The following is a 22,724-nucleotide window of genomic DNA, read 5'->3' on the forward strand; positions in this document are numbered from 1 at the left end:
AGACTCGAACGGTCTTGAAAGCAGTGTTTGCTCTTTAATCTATTATCTAAACTCGAAAGTTCACTGAAACATACAATGGAGTACATCAACAACGCCACGGCAAGGCCATAATTCCATCTGTTGAAATCGTTTGATCATACGTATATGTTGGTTAGAATGTTCCATGTACATTTCTTCTATTTGGTTGAAAACTGTTGCTGGCCTCTTTCGGAACACAGTTTTTCTGAGTTAACAAGGAAGGGCAACAGGAAATTTTTGAAAGACATTCGTGAGAAACAAGATAGCACCTATACCTTCAATTCAAAGAGCTACATCTGTACTTACAGTAGTATTTCCGCTACTGTTCATGGAAAACCAGAGGTGTCCAGACATTACTCTCTCTGCTTCTGCCTTCAATGGCAATGCGACCGGTGACTATCTCACACAATTCAGGCCATCACCACACGGACAGAGAAGAGAAAGCAATAACTTCTGTTATAATTGCTGGAAATGTTCATGTTTTCTCCCGTTTCAAAGAATGATTCTTTACCAGATAGAAATTAGAGGCTTGTCCTCTTTGAAAACACGGTACTTTCTGAGTTTCACAGTGAATTAGCAAGAGACGAAGTAGGAAACAACTGTGAGCGGTGAAGTCACATATATTCCCTTTAGTGTGTCCGGTGAAGCACACTACCCAAAGAATATAACTGTCTTGAAAGCAGTGTTTGCTCTTTAGTCTATTATCTAATCTCGAAAGTTCACTGAAACATAGAATGGAGTACATCAACAACGGCACGGCAAGGCCATAACTCCATCTGTTGAAATCGTTTGATCATATGTATATGTTGGTTAGAATGTTCCATGTACATTTCTTCTATTTGGTTGAAAACTGTTGCTGGCCTCTTTCGGAACACAGTTTTTCTGAGTTAACAAGGAAGGGCAACAGGAAATTTTTGAAAGACATTCGTGAGAAACAAGATAGCACCTATACCTTCAATTCAAAGAGCTACATCTGTACTTACAGTAGTATTTGCGCTACTGTTCATGGAAAACCAGAGGTGTCCAGACATTACTGTCTCTGCTTCTGCCTTCAATGGCAATGCGACCGGTGACTATCTCACACAATTCAGGCCATCACCACACGGACAGAGAAGAGAAAGCAATAACTTCTGTTATAATTGCTGGAAATGTTCATGTTTTCTCCTGTTTCAAAGAATGATTCTTTACCAGATAGAAATTACAGGCTTGTCCTCTTTGAACACACGGTACTTTCTGAGTTTCACAGTGAATTAGCAAGAAACGAAGTAGGAAACAACTGTGAACGGTGAAGTCACATATATTCCCTTTAGTGTGTCCGGTGAAGCACACTACCCAAAGAATATAACTGTCTTGAAAGCAGTGCTTGCTCTTTAGTCTATTGTATAAACTCGAAAGTTCACTGAAGCACACAATGGAGCAGAACAACAACAGCACGGCAAGGCCATAATTCCATCTGTTGAAATCGTTTGATCATATGTATATGTTGGTTAGAATGTTCCATGTACATTTCTTCTATTTGGTTGAAAACTGTTGCTGGCCTCTTTCGGAACACAGTTTTTCTGAGTTAACAAGGAAGGGCAACGGGAAATTTTTGAAAGACATTCGTGAGAAACAAGATAGCACCTATACCTTCAATTCAAAGAGCTACATCTGTACTTACAGTAGTATTTCCGCTACTGTTCATGGAAAACCAGAGGTGTCCAGACATTACTGTCTCTGCTTCTGCCTTCAATGGCAATGCGACCGGTGACTATCTCACACAATTCAGGCCATCACCACACGGACAGAGAAGAGAAAGCAATAACTTCTGTTATAATTGCTGGAAATGTTCATGTTTTCTCCCGTTTCAAAGAATGATTCTTTACCAGATAGAAATTACAGGCTTGTCCTCTTTGAACACACGGTACTTTCTGAGTTTCACAGTGAATTAGCAAGAAACGAAGTAGGAAACAACTGTGAACGGTGAAGTCACATATATTCCCTTTAGTGTGTCAGGTGAAGCACACTACCCACAGACTCGAACGGTCTTGAAAGCAGTGTTTGCTCTTTAATCTATTATCTAAACTCGAAAGTTCACTGAAACATACAATGGAGTACATCAACAACGCCACGGCAAGGCCATAATTCCATCTGTTGAAATCGTTTGATCATACGTATATGTTGGTTAGAATGTTCCATGTACATTTCTTCTATTTGGTTGAAAACTGTTGCTGGCCTCTTTCGGAACACAGTTTTTCTGAGTTAACAAGGAAGGGCAACGGGAAATTTTTGAAAGACATTCGTGAGAAACAAGATAGCACCTATACCTTCAATTCAAAGAGCTACATCTGTACTTACAGTAGTATTTGCGCTACTGTTCACGGAAAACCAGAGGTGTCCAGACATTACTGTCTCTGCTTCTGCCTTCAATGGCAATGCGACCGGTGACTATCTCACACAATTCAGGCCATCACCACACGGACAGAGAAGAGAAAGCAATAACTTCTGTTATAATTGCTGGAAATGTTCATGTTTTCTCCCGTTTCAAAGAATGATTCTTTACCAGATAGAAATTACAGGCTTGTCCTCTTTGAACACACGGTACTTTCTGAGTTTCACAGTGAATTAGCAAGAAACGAAGTAGGAAACAACTGTGAACGGTGAAGTCACATATATTCCCTTTAGTGTGTCAGGTGAAGCACACTACCCAAAGACTCGAACGGTCTTGAAAGCAGTGTTTGCTCTTTAATCTATTATCTAAACTCGAAAGTTCACTGAAACATACAATGGAGTACATCAACAACGCCACGGCAAGGCCATAATTCCATCTGTTGAAATCGTTTGATCATACGTATATGTTGGTTAGAATGTTCCATGTACATTTCTTCTATTTGGTTGAAAACTGTTGCTGGCCTCTTTCGGAACACAGTTTTTCTGAGTTAACAAGGAAGGGCAACGGGAAATTTTTGAAAGACATTCGTGAGAAACAAGATAGCACCTATACCTTCAATTCAAAGAGCTACATCTGTACTTACAGTAGTATTTGCGCTACTGTTCACGGAAAACCAGAGGTGTCCAGACATTACTGTCTCTGCTTCTGCCTTCAATGGCAATGCGACCGGTGACTATCTCACACAATTCAGGCCATCACCACACGGACAGAGAAGAGAAAGCAATAACTTCTGTTATAATTGCTGGAAATGTTCATGTTTTCTCCCGTTTCAAAGAATGATTCTTTACCAGATAGAAATTACAGGCTTGTCCTCTTTGAACACACGGTACTTTCTGAGTTTCACAGTGAATTAGCAAGAAACGAAGTAGGAAACAACTGTGAACGGTGAAGTCACATATATTCCCTTTAGTGTGTCAGGTGAAGCACACTACCCAAAGACTCGAACGGTCTTGAAAGCAGTGTTTGCTCTTTAATCTATTATCTAAACTCGAAAGTTCACTGAAACATACAATGGAGTACATCAACAACGCCACGGCAAGGCCATAATTCCATCTGTTGAAATCGTTTGATCATACGTATATGTTGGTTAGAATGTTCCATGTACATTTCTTCTATTTGGTTGAAAACTGTTGCTGGCCTCTTTCGGAACACAGTTTTTCTGAGTTAACAAGGAAGGGCAACAGGAAATTTTTGAAAGACATTCGTGAGAAACAAGATAGCACCTATAACTTCAATTCAAAGAGCTACATCTGTACTTACAGTAGTATTTGCGCTACTGTTCACGGAAAACCAGAGGTGTCCAGACATTACTGTCTCTGCTTCTGCCTTCAATGGCAATGCGACCGGTGACTATCTCACACAATTCAGGCCATCACCACACGGACAGAGAAGAGAAAGCAATAACTTCTGTTATAATTGCTGGAAATGTTCATGTTTTCTCCCGTTTCAAAGAATGATTCTTTACCAGATAGAAATTACAGGCTTGTCCTCTTTGAACACACGGTACTTTCTGAGTTTCACAGTGAATTAGCAAGAAACGAAGTAGGAAACAACTGTGAACGGTGAAGTCACATATATTCCCTTTAGTGTTTCAGGTGAAGCACACTACCCAAAGACTATAACTGTCTTGAAAGCAGTGCTTGCTCTTTAGTCTATTGTATAAACTCGAAAGTTCACTGAAGCACACAATGGAGCAGAACAACAACAGCACGGCAAGGCCATAATTCCATCTGTTGAAATCGTTTGATCATATGTATATGTTGGTTAGAATGTTCCATGTACATTTCTTCTATTTGGTTGAAAACTGTTGCTGGCCTCTTTCGGAACACAGTTTTTCTGAGTTAACAAGGAAGGGCAACAGGAAATTTTTGAAAGACATTCGTGAGAAACAAGATAGCACCTATACCTTCAATTCAAAGAGCTACATCTGTACTTACAGTAGTATTTGCGCTACTGTTCATGGAAAACCAGAGGTGTCCAGACATTACTGTCTCTGCTTCTGCCTTCAATGGCAATGCGACCGGTGACTATCTCACACAATTCAGGCCATCACCACACGGACAGAGAAGAGAAAGCAATAACTTCTGTTATAATTGCTGGAAATGTTCATGTTTTCTCCCGTTTCAAAGAATGATTCTTTACCAGATAGAAATTAGAGGCTTGTCCTCTTTGAAAACACGGTACTTTCTGAGTTTCACAGTGAATTAGCAAGAAACGAAGTAGGAAACAACTGTGAACGGTGAAGTCACATATATTCCCTTTAGTGTGTCAGGTGAAGCACACTACCCAAAGACTCGAACGGTCTTGAAAGCAGTGTTTGCTCTTTAATCTATTATCTAAACTCGAAAGTTCACTGAAACATACAATGGAGTACATCAACAACGCCACGGCAAGGCCATAATTCCATCTGTTGAAATCGTTTGATCATACGTATATGTTGGTTAGAATGTTCCATGTACATTTCTTCTATTTGGTTGAAAACTGTTGCTGGCCTCTTTCGGAACACAGTTTTTCTGAGTTAACAAGGAAGGGAAACAGGAACTTTTTGAAAGACATTCGTGAGAAACAAGATAGCACCTATACCTTCAATTCAAAGAGCTACATCTGTACTTACAGTAGTATTTGCGCTACTGTTCATGGAAAACCAGAGGTGTCCAGACATTACTGTCTCTGCTTCTGCCTTCAATGGTAATGCGACCGGTGACTATCTCACACAATTCAGGCCATCACCACACGGAGAGAGAAGAGAAAGCAATAACTTCTGTTATAATTGCTGGAAATGTTCATGTTTTCTCCCGTTTCAAAGAATGATTCTTTACCAGATAGAAATTACAGGCTTGTCCTCTTTGAACACACGGTACTTTCTGAGTTTCACAGTGAATTAGCAAGAAACGAAGTAGGAAACAACTGTGAACGGTGAAGTCACATATATTCCCTTTAGTGTGTCAGGTGAAGCACACTACCCAAAGACTCGAACGGTCTTGAAAGCAGTGTTTGCTCTTTAATCTATTATCTAAACTCGAAAGTTCACTGAAACATACAATGGAGTACATCAACAACGCCACGGCAAGGCCATAATTCCATCTGTTGAAATCGTTTGATCATACGTATATGTTGGTTAGAATGTTCCATGTACATTTCTTCTATTTGGTTGAAAACTGTTGCTGGCCTCTTTCGGAACACAGTTTTTCTGAGTTAACAAGGAAGGGCAACAGGAAATTTTTGAAAGACATTCGTGAGAAACAAGATAGCACCTATACCTTCAATTCAAAGAGCTACATCTGTACTTACAGTAGTATTTGCGCTACTGTTCATGGAAAACCAGAGGTGTCCAGACATTACTGTCTCTGCTTCTGCCTTCAATGGCAATGCGACCGGTGACTATCTCACACAATTCAGGCCATCACCACACGGACAGAGAAGAGAAAGCAATAACTTCTGTTATAATTGCTGGAAATGTTCATGTTTTCTCCCGTTTCAAAGAATGATTCTTTACCAGATAGAAATTAGAGGCTTGTCCTCTTTGAAAACACGGTACTTTCTGAGTTTCACAGTGAATTAGCAAGAAACGAAGTAGGAAACAACTGTGAACGGTGAAGTCACATATATTCCCTTTAGTGTGTCCGGTGAAGCACACTACCCAAAGAATATAACTGTCTTGAAAGCAGTGCTTGCTCTTTAGTCTATTGTATAAACTCGAAAGTTCACTGAAGCACACAATGGAGCAGAACAACAACAGCACGGCAAGGCCATAATTCCATCTGTTGAAATCGTTTGATCATATGTATATGTTGGTTAGAATGTTCCATGTACATTTCTTCTATTTGGTTGAAAACTGTTGCTGGCCTCTTTCGGAACACAGTTTTTCTGAGTTAACAAGGAAGGGCAACGGGAAATTTTTGAAAGACATTCGTGAGAAACAAGATAGCACCTATACCTTCAATTCAAAGAGCTACATCTGTACTTACAGTAGTATTTGCGCTACTGTTCATGGAAAACCAGAGGTGTCCAGACATTACTGTCTCTGCTTCTGCCTTCAATGGCAATGCGACCGGTGACTATCTCACACAATTCAGGCCATCACCACACGGACAGAGAAGAGAAAGCAAGAACTTCTGTTATAATTGTTGGAAATGTTCATGTTTTCTCCCGTTTCAAAGAATGATTCTTTACCAGATAGAAATTACAGGCTTGTCCTCTTTGAACACACGGTACTTTCTGAGTTTCACAGTGAATTAGCAAGAAACGAAGTAGGAAACAACTGTGAACGGTGAAGTCACATATATTCCCTTTAGTGTGTCAGGTGAAGCACACTACCCAAAGACTCGAACGGTCTTGAAAGCAGTGTTTGCTCTTTAATCTATTATCTAAACTCGAAAGTTCACTGAAACATACAATGGAGTACATCAACAACGCCACGGCAAGGCCATAATTCCATCTGTTGAAATCGTTTGATCATACGTATATGTTGGTTAGAATGTTCCATGTACATTTCTTCTATTTGGTTGAAAACTGTTGCTGGCCTCTTTCGGAACACAGTTTTTCTGAGTTAACAAGGAAGGGCAACGGGAAATTTTTGAAAGACATTCGTGAGAAACAAGATAGCACCTATACCTTCAATTCAAAGAGCTACATCTGTACTTACAGTAGTATTTCCGCTACTGTTCATGGAAAACCAGAGGTGTCCAGACATTACTCTCTCTGCTTCTGCCTTCAATGGCAATGCGACCGGTGACTATCTCACACAATTCAGGCCATCACCACACGGACAGAGAAGAGAAAGCAATAACTTCTGTTATAATTGCTGGAAATGTTCATGTTTTCTCCCGTTTCAAAGAATGATTCTTTACCAGATAGAAATTAGAGGCTTGTCCTCTTTGAACACACGGTACTTTCTGAGTTTCACAGTGAATTAGCAAGAGACGAAGTAGGAAACAACTGTGAGCGGTGAAGTCACATATATTCCCTTTAGTGTGTCCGGTGAAGCACACTACCCAAAGAATATAACTGTCTTGAAAGCAGTGTTTGCTCTTTAGTCTATTATCTAATCTCGAAAGTTCACTGAAACATAGAATGGAGTACATCAACAACGGCACGGCAAGGCCATAACTCCATCTGTTGAAATCGTTTGATCATATGTATATGTTGGTTAGAATGTTCCATGTACATTTCTTCTATTTGGTTGAAAACTGTTGCTGGCCTCTTTCGGAACACAGTTTTTCTGAGTTAACAAGGAAGGGCAACAGGAAATTTTTGAAAGACATTCGTGAGAAACAAGATAGCACCTATACCTTCAATTCAAAGAGCTACATCTGTACTTACAGTAGTATTTGCGCTACTGTTCATGGAAAACCAGAGGTGTCCAGACATTACTGTCTCTGCTTCTGCCTTCAATGGCAATGCGACCGGTGACTATCTCACACAATTCAGGCCATCACCACACGGACAGAGAAGAGAAAGCAATAACTTCTGTTATAATTGCTGGAAATGTTCATGTTTTCTCCTGTTTCAAAGAATGATTCTTTACCAGATAGAAATTACAGGCTTGTCCTCTTTGAACACACGGTACTTTCTGAGTTTCACAGTGAATTAGCAAGAAACGAAGTAGGAAACAACTGTGAACGGTGAAGTCACATATATTCCCTTTAGTGTGTCCGGTGAAGCACACTACCCAAAGAATATAACTGTCTTGAAAGCAGTGCTTGCTCTTTAGTCTATTGTATAAACTCGAAAGTTCACTGAAGCACACAATGGAGCAGAACAACAACAGCACGGCAAGGCCATAATTCCATCTGTTGAAATCGTTTGATCATATGTATATGTTGGTTAGAATGTTCCATGTACATTTCTTCTATTTGGTTGAAAACTGTTGCTGGCCTCTTTCGGAACACAGTTTTTCTGAGTTAACAAGGAAGGGCAACGGGAAATTTTTGAAAGACATTCGTGAGAAACAAGATAGCACCTATACCTTCAATTCAAAGAGCTACATCTGTACTTACAGTAGTATTTGCGCTACTGTTCATGGAAAACCAGAGGTGTCCAGACATTACTGTCTCTGCTTCTGCCTTCAATGGCAATGCGACCGGTGACTATCTCACACAATTCAGGCCATCACCACACGGACAGAGAAGAGAAAGCAAGAACTTCTGTTATAATTGTTGGAAATGTTCATGTTTTCTCCCGTTTCAAAGAATGATTCTTTACCAGATAGAAATTACAGGCTTGTCCTCTTTGAACACACGGTACTTTCTGAGTTTCACAGTGAATTAGCAAGAAACGAAGTAGGAAACAACTGTGAACGGTGAAGTCACATATATTCCCTTTAGTGTGTCAGGTGAAGCACACTACCCAAAGACTCGAACGGTCTTGAAAGCAGTGTTTGCTCTTTAATCTATTATCTAAACTCGAAAGTTCACTGAAACATACAATGGAGTACATCAACAACGCCACGGCAAGGCCATAATTCCATCTGTTGAAATCGTTTGATCATACGTATATGTTGGTTAGAATGTTCCATGTACATTTCTTCTATTTGGTTGAAAACTGTTGCTGGCCTCTTTCGGAACACAGTTTTTCTGAGTTAACAAGGAAGGGCAACAGGAAATTTTTGAAAGACATTCGTGAGAAACAAGATAGCACCTATACCTTCAATTCAAAGAGCTACATCTGTACTTACAGTAGTATTTGCGCTACTGTTCACGGAAAACCAGAGGTGTCCAGACATTACTGTCTCTGCTTCTGCCTTCAATGGCAATGCGACCGGTGACTATCTCACACAATTCAGGCCATCACCACACGGACAGAGAAGAGAAAGCAATAACTTCTGTTATAATTGCTGGAAATGTTCATGTTTTCTCCCGTTTCAAAGAATGATTCTTTACCAGATAGAAATTAGAGGCTTGTCCTCTTTGAAAACACGGTACTTTCTGAGTTTCACAGTGAATTAGCAAGAAACGAAGTAGGAAACAACTGTGAACGGTGAAGTCACATATATTCCCTTTAGTGTGTCAGGTGAAGCACACTACCCAAAGACTCGAACGGTCTTGAAAGCAGTGTTTGCTCTTTAATCTATTATCTAAACTCGAAAGTTCACTGAAACATACAATGGAGTACATCAACAACGCCACGGCAAGGCCATAATTCCATCTGTTGAAATCGTTTGATCATATGTATATGTTGGTTAGAATGTTCCATGTACATTTCTTCTATTTGGTTGAAAACTGTTGCTGGCCTCTTTCGGAACACAGTTTTTCTGAGTTAACAAGGAAGGGCAACGGGAAATTTTTGAAAGACATTCGTGAGAAACAAGATAGCACCTATACCTTCAATTCAAAGAGCTACATCTGTACTTACAGTAGTATTTGCGCTACTGTTCATGGAAAACCAGAGGTGTCCAGACATTACTGTCTCTGCTTCTGCCTTCAATGGCAATGCGACCGGTGACTATCTCACACAATTCAGGCCATCACCACACGGACAGAGAAGAGAAAGCAATAACTTCTGTTATAATTGCTGGAAATGTTCATGTTTTCTCCCGTTTCAAAGAATGATTCTTTACCAGATAGAAATTAGAGGCTTGTCCTCTTTGAAAACACGGTACTTTCTGAGTTTCACAGTGAATTAGCAAGAAACGAAGTAGGAAACAACTGTGAACGGTGAAGTCACATATATTCCCTTTAGTGTGTCAGGTGAAGCACACTACCCAAAGACTCGAACGGTCTTGAAAGCAGTGTTTGCTCTTTAATCTATTATCTAAACTCGAAAGTTCACTGAAACATACAATGGAGTACATCAACAACGCCACGGCAAGGCCATAATTCCATCTGTTGAAATCGTTTGATCATACGTATATGTTGGTTAGAATGTTCCATGTACATTTCTTCTATTTGGTTGAAAACTGTTGCTGGCCTCTTTCGGAACACAGTTTTTCTGAGTTAACAAGGAAGGGCAACAGGAAATTTTTGAAAGACATTCGTGAGAAACAAGATAGCACCTATACCTTCAATTCAAAGAGCTACATCTGCACTTACAGTAGTATTTCCGCTACTGTTCATGGAAAACCAGAGGTGTCCAGACATTACTCTCTCTGCTTCTGCCTTCAATGGCAATGCGACCGGTGACTATCTCACACAATTCAGGCCATCACCACACGGACAGAGAAGAGAAAGCAATAACTTCTGTTATAATTGCTGGAAATGTTCATGTTTTCTCCCGTTTCAAAGAATGATTCTTTACCAGATAGAAATTAGAGGCTTGTCCTCTTTGAAAACACGGTACTTTCTGAGTTTCACAGTGAATTAGCAAGAGACGAAGTAGGAAACAACTGTGAGCGGTGAAGTCACATATATTCCCTTTAGTGTGTCCGGTGAAGCACACTACCCAAAGAATATAACTGTCTTGAAAGCAGTGTTTGCTCTTTAGTCTATTATCTAATCTCGAAAGTTCACTGAAACATAGAATGGAGTACATCAACAACGGCACGGCAAGGCCATAACTCCATCTGTTGAAATCGTTTGATCATATGTATATGTTGGTTAGAATGTTCCATGTACATTTCTTCTATTTGGTTGAAAACTGTTGCTGGCCTCTTTCGGAACACAGTTTTTCTGAGTTAACAAGGAAGGGCAACAGGAAATTTTTGAAAGACATTCGTGAGAAACAAGATAGCACCTATACCTTCAATTCAAAGAGCTACATCTGTACTTACAGTAGTATTTGCGCTACTGTTCATGGAAAACCAGAGGTGTCCAGACATTACTGTCTCTGCTTCTGCCTTCAATGGCAATGCGACCGGTGACTATCTCACACAATTCAGGCCATCACCACACGGACAGAGAAGAGAAAGCAATAACTTCTGTTATAATTGCTGGAAATGTTCATGTTTTCTCCTGTTTCAAAGAATGATTCTTTACCAGATAGAAATTACAGGCTTGTCCTCTTTGAACACACGGTACTTTCTGAGTTTCACAGTGAATTAGCAAGAAACGAAGTAGGAAACAACTGTGAACGGTGAAGTCACATATATTCCCTTTAGTGTGTCCGGTGAAGCACACTACCCAAAGAATATAACTGTCTTGAAAGCAGTGCTTGCTCTTTAGTCTATTGTATAAACTCGAAAGTTCACTGAAGCACACAATGGAGCAGAACAACAACAGCACGGCAAGGCCATAATTCCATCTGTTGAAATCGTTTGATCATATGTATATGTTGGTTAGAATGTTCCATGTACATTTCTTCTATTTGGTTGAAAACTGTTGCTGGCCTCTTTCGGAACACAGTTTTTCTGAGTTAACAAGGAAGGGCAACGGGAAATTTTTGAAAGACATTCGTGAGAAACAAGATAGCACCTATACCTTCAATTCAAAGAGCTACATCTGTACTTACAGTAGTATTTGCGCTACTGTTCATGGAAAACCAGAGGTGTCCAGACATTACTGTCTCTGCTTCTGCCTTCAATGGCAATGCGACCGGTGACTATCTCACACAATTCAGGCCATCACCACACGGACAGAGAAGAGAAAGCAAGAACTTCTGTTATAATTGTTGGAAATGTTCATGTTTTCTCCCGTTTCAAAGAATGATTCTTTACCAGATAGAAATTACAGGCTTGTCCTCTTTGAACACACGGTACTTTCTGAGTTTCACAGTGAATTAGCAAGAGACGAAGTAGGAAACAACTGTGAGCGGTGAAGTCACATATATTCCCTTTAGTGTGTCCGGTGAAGCACACTACCCAAAGAATATAACTGTCTTGAAAGCAGTGTTTGCTCTTTAGTCTATTATCTAATCTCGAAAGTTCACTGAAACATAGAATGGAGTACATCAACAACGGCACGGCAAGGCCATAACTCCATCTGTTGAAATCGTTTGATCATATGTATATGTTGGTTAGAATGTTCCATGTACATTTCTTCTATTTGGTTGAAAACTGTTGCTGGCCTCTTTCGGAACACAGTTTTTCTGAGTTAACAAGGAAGGGCAACAGGAAATTTTTGAAAGACATTCGTGAGAAACAAGATAGCACCTATACCTTCAATTCAAAGAGCTACATCTGTACTTACAGTAGTATTTGCGCTACTGTTCATGGAAAACCAGAGGTGTCCAGACATTACTGTCTCTGCTTCTGCCTTCAATGGCAATGCGACCGGTGACTATCTCACACAATTCAGGCCATCACCACACGGACAGAGAAGAGAAAGCAATAACTTCTGTTATAATTGCTGGAAATGTTCATGTTTTCTCCTGTTTCAAAGAATGATTCTTTACCAGATAGAAATTACAGGCTTGTCCTCTTTGAACACACGGTACTTTCTGAGTTTCACAGTGAATTAGCAAGAAACGAAGTAGGAAACAACTGTGAACGGTGAAGTCACATATATTCCCTTTAGTGTGTCCGGTGAAGCACACTACCCAAAGAATATAACTGTCTTGAAAGCAGTGCTTGCTCTTTAGTCTATTGTATAAACTCGAAAGTTCACTGAAGCACACAATGGAGCAGAACAACAACAGCACGGCAAGGCCATAATTCCATCTGTTGAAATCGTTTGATCATATGTATATGTTGGTTAGAATGTTCCATGTACATTTCTTCTATTTGGTTGAAAACTGTTGCTGGCCTCTTTCGGAACACAGTTTTTCTGAGTTAACAAGGAAGGGCAACGGGAAATTTTTGAAAGACATTCGTGAGAAACAAGATAGCACCTATACCTTCAATTCAAAGAGCTACATCTGTACTTACAGTAGTATTTGCGCTACTGTTCATGGAAAACCAGAGGTGTCCAGACATTACTGTCTCTGCTTCTGCCTTCAATGGCAATGCGACCGGTGACTATCTCACACAATTCAGGCCATCACCACACGGACAGAGAAGAGAAAGCAAGAACTTCTGTTATAATTGTTGGAAATGTTCATGTTTTCTCCCGTTTCAAAGAATGATTCTTTACCAGATAGAAATTACAGGCTTGTCCTCTTTGAACACACGGTACTTTCTGAGTTTCACAGTGAATTAGCAAGAAACGAAGTAGGAAACAACTGTGAACGGTGAAGTCACATATATTCCCTTTAGTGTGTCAGGTGAAGCACACTACCCAAAGACTCGAACGGTCTTGAAAGCAGTGTTTGCTCTTTAATCTATTATCTAAACTCGAAAGTTCACTGAAACATACAATGGAGTACATCAACAACGCCACGGCAAGGCCATAATTCCATCTGTTGAAATCGTTTGATCATACGTATATGTTGGTTAGAATGTTCCATGTACATTTCTTCTATTTGGTTGAAAACTGTTGCTGGCCTCTTTCGGAACACAGTTTTTCTGAGTTAACAAGGAAGGGCAACAGGAAATTTTTGAAAGACATTCGTGAGAAACAAGATAGCACCTATACCTTCAATTCAAAGAGCTACATCTGTACTTACAGTAGTATTTGCGCTACTGTTCATGGAAAACCAGAGGTGTCCAGACATTACTGTCTCTGCTTCTGCCTTCAATGGCAATGCGACCGGTGACTATCTCACACAATTCAGGCCATCACCACACGGACAGAGAAGAGAAAGCAATAACTTCTGTTATAATTGCTGGAAATGTTCATGTTTTCTCCCGTTTCAAAGAATGATTCTTTACCAGATAGAAATTAGAGGCTTGTCCTCTTTGAAAACACGGTACTTTCTGAGTTTCACAGTGAATTAGCAAGAAACGAAGTAGGAAACAACTGTGAACGGTGAAGTCACATATATTCCCTTTAGTGTGTCAGGTGAAGCACACTACCCAAAGACTCGAACGGTCTTGAAAGCAGTGTTTGCTCTTTAATCTATTATCTAAACTCGAAAGTTCACTGAAACATACAATGGAGTACATCAACAACGCCACGGCAAGGCCATAATTCCATCTGTTGAAATCGTTTGATCATACGTATATGTTGGTTAGAATGTTCCATGTACATTTCTTCTATTTGGTTGAAAACTGTTGCTGGCCTCTTTCGGAACACAGTTTTTCTGAGTTAACAAGGAAGGGCAACAGGAAATTTTTGAAAGACATTCGTGAGAAACAAGATAGCACCTATACCTTCAATTCAAAGAGCTACATCTGTACTTACAGTAGTATTTGCGCTACTGTTCATGGAAAACCAGAGGTGTCCAGACATTACTGTCTCTGCTTCTGCCTTCAATGGCAATGCGACCGGTGACTATCTCACACAATTCAGGCCATCACCACACGGACAGAGAAGAGAAAGCAAGAACTTCTGTTATAATTGTTGGAAATGTTCATGTTTTCTCCCGTTTCAAAGAATGATTCTTTACCAGATAGAAATTACAGGCTTGTCCTCTTTGAACACACGGTACTTTCTGAGTTTCACAGTGAATTAGCAAGAAACGAAGTAGGAAACAACTGTGAACGGTGAAGTCACATATATTCCCTTTAGTGTGTCAGGTGAAGCACACTACCCAAAGACTCGAACGGTCTTGAAAGCAGTGTTTGCTCTTTAATCTATTATCTAAACTCGAAAGTTCACTGAAACATACAATGGAGTACATCAACAACGCCACGGCAAGGCCATAATTCCATCTGTTGAAATCGTTTGATCATACGTATATGTTGGTTAGAATGTTCCATGTACATTTCTTCTATTTGGTTGAAAACTGTTGCTGGCCTCTTTCGGAACACAGTTTTTCTGAGTTAACAAGGAAGGGCAACAGGAACTTTTTGAAAGACATTCGTGAGAAACAAGATAGCACCAATACCTTCAATTCAAAGAGCTACATCTGTACTTACAGTAGTATTTGCGCTACTGTTCACGGAAAACCAGAGGTGTCCAGACATTACTGTCTCTGATTCTGCCTTCAATGGCAATGCGACCGGTGACTATCTCACACAATTCAGGCCATCACCACACGGACAGAGAAGAGAAAGCAATAACTTCTGTTATAATTGCTGGAAATGTTCATGTTTTCTCCTGTTTCAAAGAATGATTCTTTACCAGATAGAAATTACAGGCTTGTCCTCTTTGAACACACGGTACTTTCTGAGTTTCACAGTGAATTAGCAAGAAACGAAGTAGGAAACAACTGTGAACGGTGAGGTCACATATATTCCCTTTAGTGTGTCAGGTGAAGCACACTACCCAAAAGACTCTAGCGGTCTTGAAAGCAGTGCTTGCTCTTTAGTCTATTGTATAAACTCGAAAGTTCACTGAAACATACAATGGAGTACATCAACAGCGGCACGGCAAGGCCATAATTCCATCTGTTGAAATCTTTTGATCATATGTATATGTTGGTTAGAATGTTCCATGTACATTTCTTCTATTTAGTTGAAAACTGTTGCTGGCCTCTTTCGGAACACAGTTTTTCTGAGTTAACAAGGAAGGGCAACAGGAACTTTTTGAAAGACATTCGTGAGAAACAAGATAGCACCTATACCTTCAATTCAAAGAGCTACATCTGTACTTACAGTAGTATTTGCGCTACTGTTCATGGAAAACCAGAGGTGTCCAGACATTACTGTCTCTGCTTCTGCCTTCAATGGTAATGCGACCGGTGACTATCTCACACAATTCAGGCCATCACCACACGGACAGAGAAGAGAAAGCAATAACTTCTGTTATAATTGCTGGAAATGTTCATGTTTTCTCCCGTTTCAAAGAATGATTCTTTACCAGATAGAAATTACAGGCTTGTCCTCTTTGAACACACGGTACTTTCTGAGTTTCACAGTGAATTAGCAAGAAACGAAGTAGGAAACAACTGTGAACGGTGAAGTCACATATATTCCCTTTAGTGTTTCAGGTGAAGCACACTACCCAAAGACTATAACTGTCTTGAAAGCAGTGCTTGCTCTTTAGTCTATTGTATAAACTCGAAAGTTCACTGAAGCACACAATGGAGCAGAACAACAACAGCACGGCAAGGCCATAATTCCATCTGTTGAAATCGTTTGATCATATGTATATGTTGGTTAGAATGTTCCATGTACATTTCTTCTATTTGGTTGAAAACTGTTGCTGGCCTCTTTCGGAACACAGTTTTTCTGAGTTAACAAGGAAGGGCAACGGGAAATTTTTGAAAGACATTCGTGAGAAACAAGATAGCACCAATACCTTCAATTCAAAGAGCTACATCTGTACTTACAGTAGTATTTGCGCTACTGTTCACGGAAAACCAGAGGTGTCCAGACATTACTGTCTCTGCTTCTGCCTTCAATGGCAATGCGACCGGTGACTATCTCACACAATTCAGGCCATCACCACACGGACAGAGAAGAGAAAGCAAGAACTTCTGTTATAATTGTTGGAAATGTTCATGTTTTCTCCCGTTTCAAAGAATGATTCTTTACCAGATAGAAATTACAGGCTTGTCCTCTTTGAACACACGGTACTTTCTGAGTTTCACAGTGAATTAGCAAGAAACGAAGTAGGAAACAACTGTGAGCGGTGAAGTCAGATATATTCCCTTTAGTGTGTCAGGTGAAGCACACTACCCAAAGACTCGAACGGTCTTGAAAGCAGTGTTTGCTCTTTAATCTATTATCTAAACTCGAAAGTTCACTGAAACATACAATGGAGTACATCAACAACGCCACGGCAAGGCCATAATTCCATCTGTTGAAATCGTTTGATCATACGTATATGTTGGTTAGAATGTTCCATGTACATTTCTTCTATTTGGTTGAAAACTGTTGCTGGCCTCTTTCGGAACACAGTTTTTCTGAGTTAACAAGGAAGGGCAACGGGAAATTTTTGAAAGACATTCGTGAGAAACAAGATAGCACCTATACCTTCAATTCAAAGAGCTACATCTGTACTTACAGTAGTATTTGCGCTACTGTTCATGGAAAACCAGAGGTGTCCAGACATTACTGTCTCTGCTTCTGCCTTCAATGGCAATGCGACCGGTGACTATCTCACACAATTCAGGCCATCACCACACGGACAGAGAAGAGAAAGCAAGAACTTCTGTTATAATTGTTGGAAATGTTCATGTTTTCTCCCGTTTCAAAGAATGATTCTTTACCAGATAGAAATTACAGGCTTGTCCTCTTTGAACACACGGTACTTTCTGAGTTTCACAGTGAATTAGCAAGAAACGAAGTAGGAAACAACTGTGAACGGTGAAGTCACATATATTCCCTTTAGTGTGTCAGGTGAAGCACACTACCCAAAGACTCGAACGGTCTTGAAAGCAGTGTTTGCTCTTTAATCTATTATCTAAACTCGAAAGTTCACTGAAACATACAATGGAGTACATCAACAACGCCACGGCAAGGCCATAATTCCATCTGTTGAAATCGTTTGATCATACGTATATGTTGGTTAGAATGTTCCATGTACATTTCTTCTATTTGGTTGAAAACTGTTGCTGGCCTCTTTCGGAACACAGTTTTTCTGAGTTAACAAGGAAGGGCAACGGGAAATTTTTGAAAGACATTCGTGAGAAACAAGATAGCACCTATACCTTCAATTCAAAGAGCTACATCTGTACTTACAGTAGTATTTGCGCTACTGTTCACGGAAAACCAGAGGTGTCCAGACATTACTGTCTCTGCTTCTGCCTTCAATGGCAATGCGACCGGTGACTATCTCACACAATTCAGGCCATCACCACACGGACAGAGAAGAGAAAGCAATAACTTCTGTTATAATTGCTGGAAATGTTCATGTTTTCTCCCGTTTCAAAGAATGATTCTTTACCAGATAGAAATTACAGGCTTGTCCTCTTTGAACACACGGTACTTTCTGAGTTTCACAGTGAATTAGCAAGAAACGAAGTAGGAAACAACTGTGAACGGTGAAGTCACATATATTCTCTTTAGTGTGTCAGGTGAAGCACACTACCCAAAGACTCGAACGGTCTTGAAAGCAGTGTTTGCTCTTTAATCTATTATCTAAACTCGAAAGTTCACTGAAACATACAATGGAGTACATCAACAACGCCACGGCAAGGCCATAATTCCATCTGTTGAAATCGTTTGATCATACGTATATGTTGGTTAGAATGTTCCATGTACATTTCTTCTATTTGGTTGAAAACTGTTGCTGGCCTCTTTCGGAACACAGTTTTTCTGAGTTAACAAGGAAGGGCAACGGGAAATTTTTGAAAGACATTCGTGAGAAACAAGATAGCACCAATACCTTCAATTCAAAGAGCTACATCTGTACTTACAGTAGTATTTGCGCTACTGTTCACGGAAAACCAGAGGTGTCCAGACATTACTGTCTCTGCTTCTGCCTTCAATGGCAATGCGACCGGTGACTATCTCACACAATTCAGGCCATCACCACACGGACAGAGAAGAGAAAGCAAGAACTTCTGTTATAATTGTTGGAAATGTTCATGTTTTCTCCCGTTTCAAAGAATGATTCTTTACCAGATAGAAATTACAGGCTTGTCCTCTTTGAACACACGGTACTTTCTGAGTTTCACAGTGAATTAGCAAGAAACGAAGTAGGAAACAACTGTGAACGGTGAAGTCACATATATTCCCTTTAGTGTGTCAGGTGAAGCACACTACCCAAAGACTCGAACGGTCTTGAAAGCAGTGTTTGCTCTTTAATCTATTATCTAAACTCGAAAGTTCACTGAAACATACAATGGAGTACATCAACAACGCCACGGCAAGGCCATAATTCCATCTGTTGAAATCGTTTGATCATACGTATATGTTGGTTAGAATGTTCCATGTACATTTCTTCTATTTGGTTGAAAACTGTTGCTGGCCTCTTTCGGAACACAGTTTTTCTGAGTTAACAAGGAAGGGCAACGGGAAATTTTTGAAAGACATTCGTGAGAAACAAGATAGCACCAATACCTTCAATTCAAAGAGCTACATCTGTACTTACAGTAGTATTTGCGCTACTGTTCACGGAAAACCAGAGGTGTCCAGACATTACTGTCTCTGCTTCTGCCTTCAATGGCAATGCGACCGGTGACTATCTCACACAATTCAGGCCATCACCACACGGACAGAGAAGAGAAAGCAATAACTTCTGTTATAATTGCTGGAAATGTTCATGTTTTCTCCCGTTTCAAAGAATGATTCTTTACCAGATAGAAATTAGAGGCTTGTCCTCTTTGAACACACGGTACTTTCTGAGTTTCACAGTGAATTAGCAAGAAACGAAGTAGGAAACAACTGTGAACGGTGAAGTCACATATATTCCCTTTAGTGTGTCCGGTGAAGCACACTACCCAAAGACTCGAACGGTCTTGAAAGCAGTGTTTGCTCTTTAATCTATTATCTAAACTCGAAAGTTCACTGAAACATACAATGGAGTACATCAACAACGCCACGGCAAGGCCATAATTCCATCTGTTGAAATCGTTTGATGATACGTATATGTTGGTTAGAATGTTCCATGTACATTTCTTCTATTTGGTTGAAAACTGTTGCTGGCCTCTTTCGGAACACAGTTTTTCTGAGTTAACAAGGAAGGGCAACGGGAAATTTTTGAAAGACATTCGTGAGAAACAAGATAGCACCTATACCTTCAATTCAAAGAGCTACATCTGTACTTACAGTAGTATTTGCGCTACTGTTCATGGAAAACCAGAGGTGTCCAGACATTACTGTCTCTGCTTCTGCCTTCAATGGCAATGCGACCGGTGACTATCTCACACAATTCAGGCCATCACCACACGGACAGAGAAGAGAAAGCAATAACTTCTGTTATAATTGCTGGAAATGTTCATGTTTTCTCCCGTTTCAAAGAATGATTCTTTACCAGATAGAAATTACAGGCTTGTCCTCTTTGAACACACGGTACTTTCTGAGTTTCACAGTGAATTAGCAAGAAACGAAGTAGGAAACAACTGTGAACGGTGAAGTCACATATATTCCCTTTAGTGTGTCAGGTGAAGCACACTACCCAAAGACTCGAACGGTCTTGAAAGCAGTGCTTGCTCTTTAGTCTATTGTATAAACTCGAAAGTTCACTGAAGCACACAATGGAGCAGAACAACAACAGCACGGCAAGGCCATAATTCCATCTGTTGAAATCGTTTGATCATATGTATATGTTGGTTAGAATGTTCCATGTACATTTCTTCTATTTGGTTGAAAACTGTTGCTGGCCTCTTTCGGAACACAGTTTTTCTGAGTTAACAAGGAAGGGCAACAGGAAATTTTTGAAAGACATTCGTGAGAAACAAGATAGCACCTATACCTTCAATTCAAAGAGCTACATCTGTACTTACAGTAGTATTTGCGCTACTGTTCATGGAAAACCAGAGGTGTCCAGACATTACTGTCTCTGCTTCTGCCTTCAATGGCAATGCGACCGGTGACTATCTCACACAATTCAGGCCATCACCACACGGACAGAGAAGAGAAAGCAATAACTTCTGTTATAATTGCTGGAAATGTTCATGTTTTCTCCCGTTTCAAAGAATGATTCTTTACCAGATAGAAATTAGAGGCTTGTCCTCTTTGAAAACACGGTACTTTCTGAGTTTCACAGTGAATTAGCAAGAAACGAAGTAGGAAACAACTGTGAACGGTGAAGTCACATATATTCCCTTTAGTGTGTCAGGTGAAGCACACTACCCAAAGACTCGAACGGTCTTGAAAGCAGTGTTTGCTCTTTAATCTATTATCTAAACTCGAAAGTTCACTGAAACATACAATGGAGTACATCAACAACGCCACGGCAAGGCCATAATTCCATCTGTTGAAATCGTTTGATCATATGTATATGTTGGTTAGAATGTTCCATGTACATTTCTTCTATTTGGTTTAAAACTGTTGCTGGCCTCTTTCGGAACACAGTTTTTCTGAGTTAACAAGGAAGGGCAACGGGAAATTTTTGAAAGACATTCGTGAGAAACAAGATAGCACCTATACCTTCAATTCAAAGAGCTACATCTGTACTTACAGTAGTATTTGCGCTACTGTTCATGGAAAACCAGAGGTGTCCAGACATTACTGTCTCTGCTTCTGCCTTCAATGGCAATGCGACCGGTGACTATCTCACACAATTCAGGCCATCACCACACGGACAGAGAAGAGAAAGCAATAACTTCTGTTATAATTGCTGGAAATGTTCATGTTTTCTCCCGTTTCAAAGAATGATTCTTTACCAGATAGAAATTAGAGGCTTGTCCTCTTTGAAAACACGGTACTTTCTGAGTTTCACAGTGAATTAGCAAGAAACGAAGTAGGAAACAACTGTGAACGGTGAAGTCACATATATTCCCTTTAGTGTGTCAGGTGAAGCACACTACCCAAAGACTCGAACGGTCTTGAAAGCAGTGTTTGCTCTTTAATCTATTATCTAAACTCGAAAGTTCACTGAAACATACAATGGAGTACATCAACAACGCCACGGCAAGGCCATAATTCCATCTGTTGAAATCGTTTGATCATACGTATATGTTGGTTAGAATGTTCCATGTACATTTCTTCTATTTGGTTGAAAACTGTTGCTGGCCTCTTTCGGAACACAGTTTTTCTGAGTTAACAAGGAAGGGCAACAGGAAATTTTTGAAAGACATTCGTGAGAAACAAGATAGCACCTATACCTTCAATTCAAAGAGCTACATCTGCACTTACAGTAGTATTTCCGCTACTGTTCATGGAAAACCAGAGGTGTCCAGACATTACTGTCTCTGCTTCTGCCTTCAATGGCAATGCGACCGGTGACTATCTCACACAATTCAGGCCATCACCACACGGACAGAGAAGAGAAAGCAATAACTTCTGTTATAATTGCTGGAAATGTTCATGTTTTCTCCCGTTTCAAAGAATGATTCTTTACCAGATAGAAATTACAGGCTTGTCCTCTTTGAACACACGGTACTTTCTGAGTTTCACAGTGAATTAGCAAGAGACGAAGTAGGAAACAACTGTGAGCGGTGAAGTCACATATATTCCCTTTAGTGTGTCCGGTGAAGCACACTACCCAAAGAATATAACTGTCTTGAAAGCAGTGTTTGCTCTTTAGTCTATTATCTAATCTCGAAAGTTCACTGAAACATAGAATGGAGTACATCAACAACGGCACGGCAAGGCCATAACTCCATCTGTTGAAATCGTTTGATCATATGTATATGTTGGTTAGAATGTTCCATGTACATTTCTTCTATTTGGTTGAAAACTGTTGCTGGCCTCTTTCGGAACACAGTTTTTCTGAGTTAACAAGGAAGGGCAACGGGAAATTTTTGAAAGACATTCGTGAGAAACAAGATAGCACCTATACCTTCAATTCAAAGAGCTACATCTGTACTTACAGTAGTATTTGCGCTACTGTTCATGGAAAACCAGAGGTGTCCAGACATTACTGTCTCT

Source organism: Furipterus horrens, unplaced genomic scaffold (genome assembly GCF_987537825.1).
Source record: "Furipterus horrens unplaced genomic scaffold, mFurHor1.1.pri manual_scaffold_12, whole genome shotgun sequence".
Taxonomy (NCBI): domain Eukaryota; kingdom Metazoa; phylum Chordata; class Mammalia; order Chiroptera; family Furipteridae; genus Furipterus; species Furipterus horrens.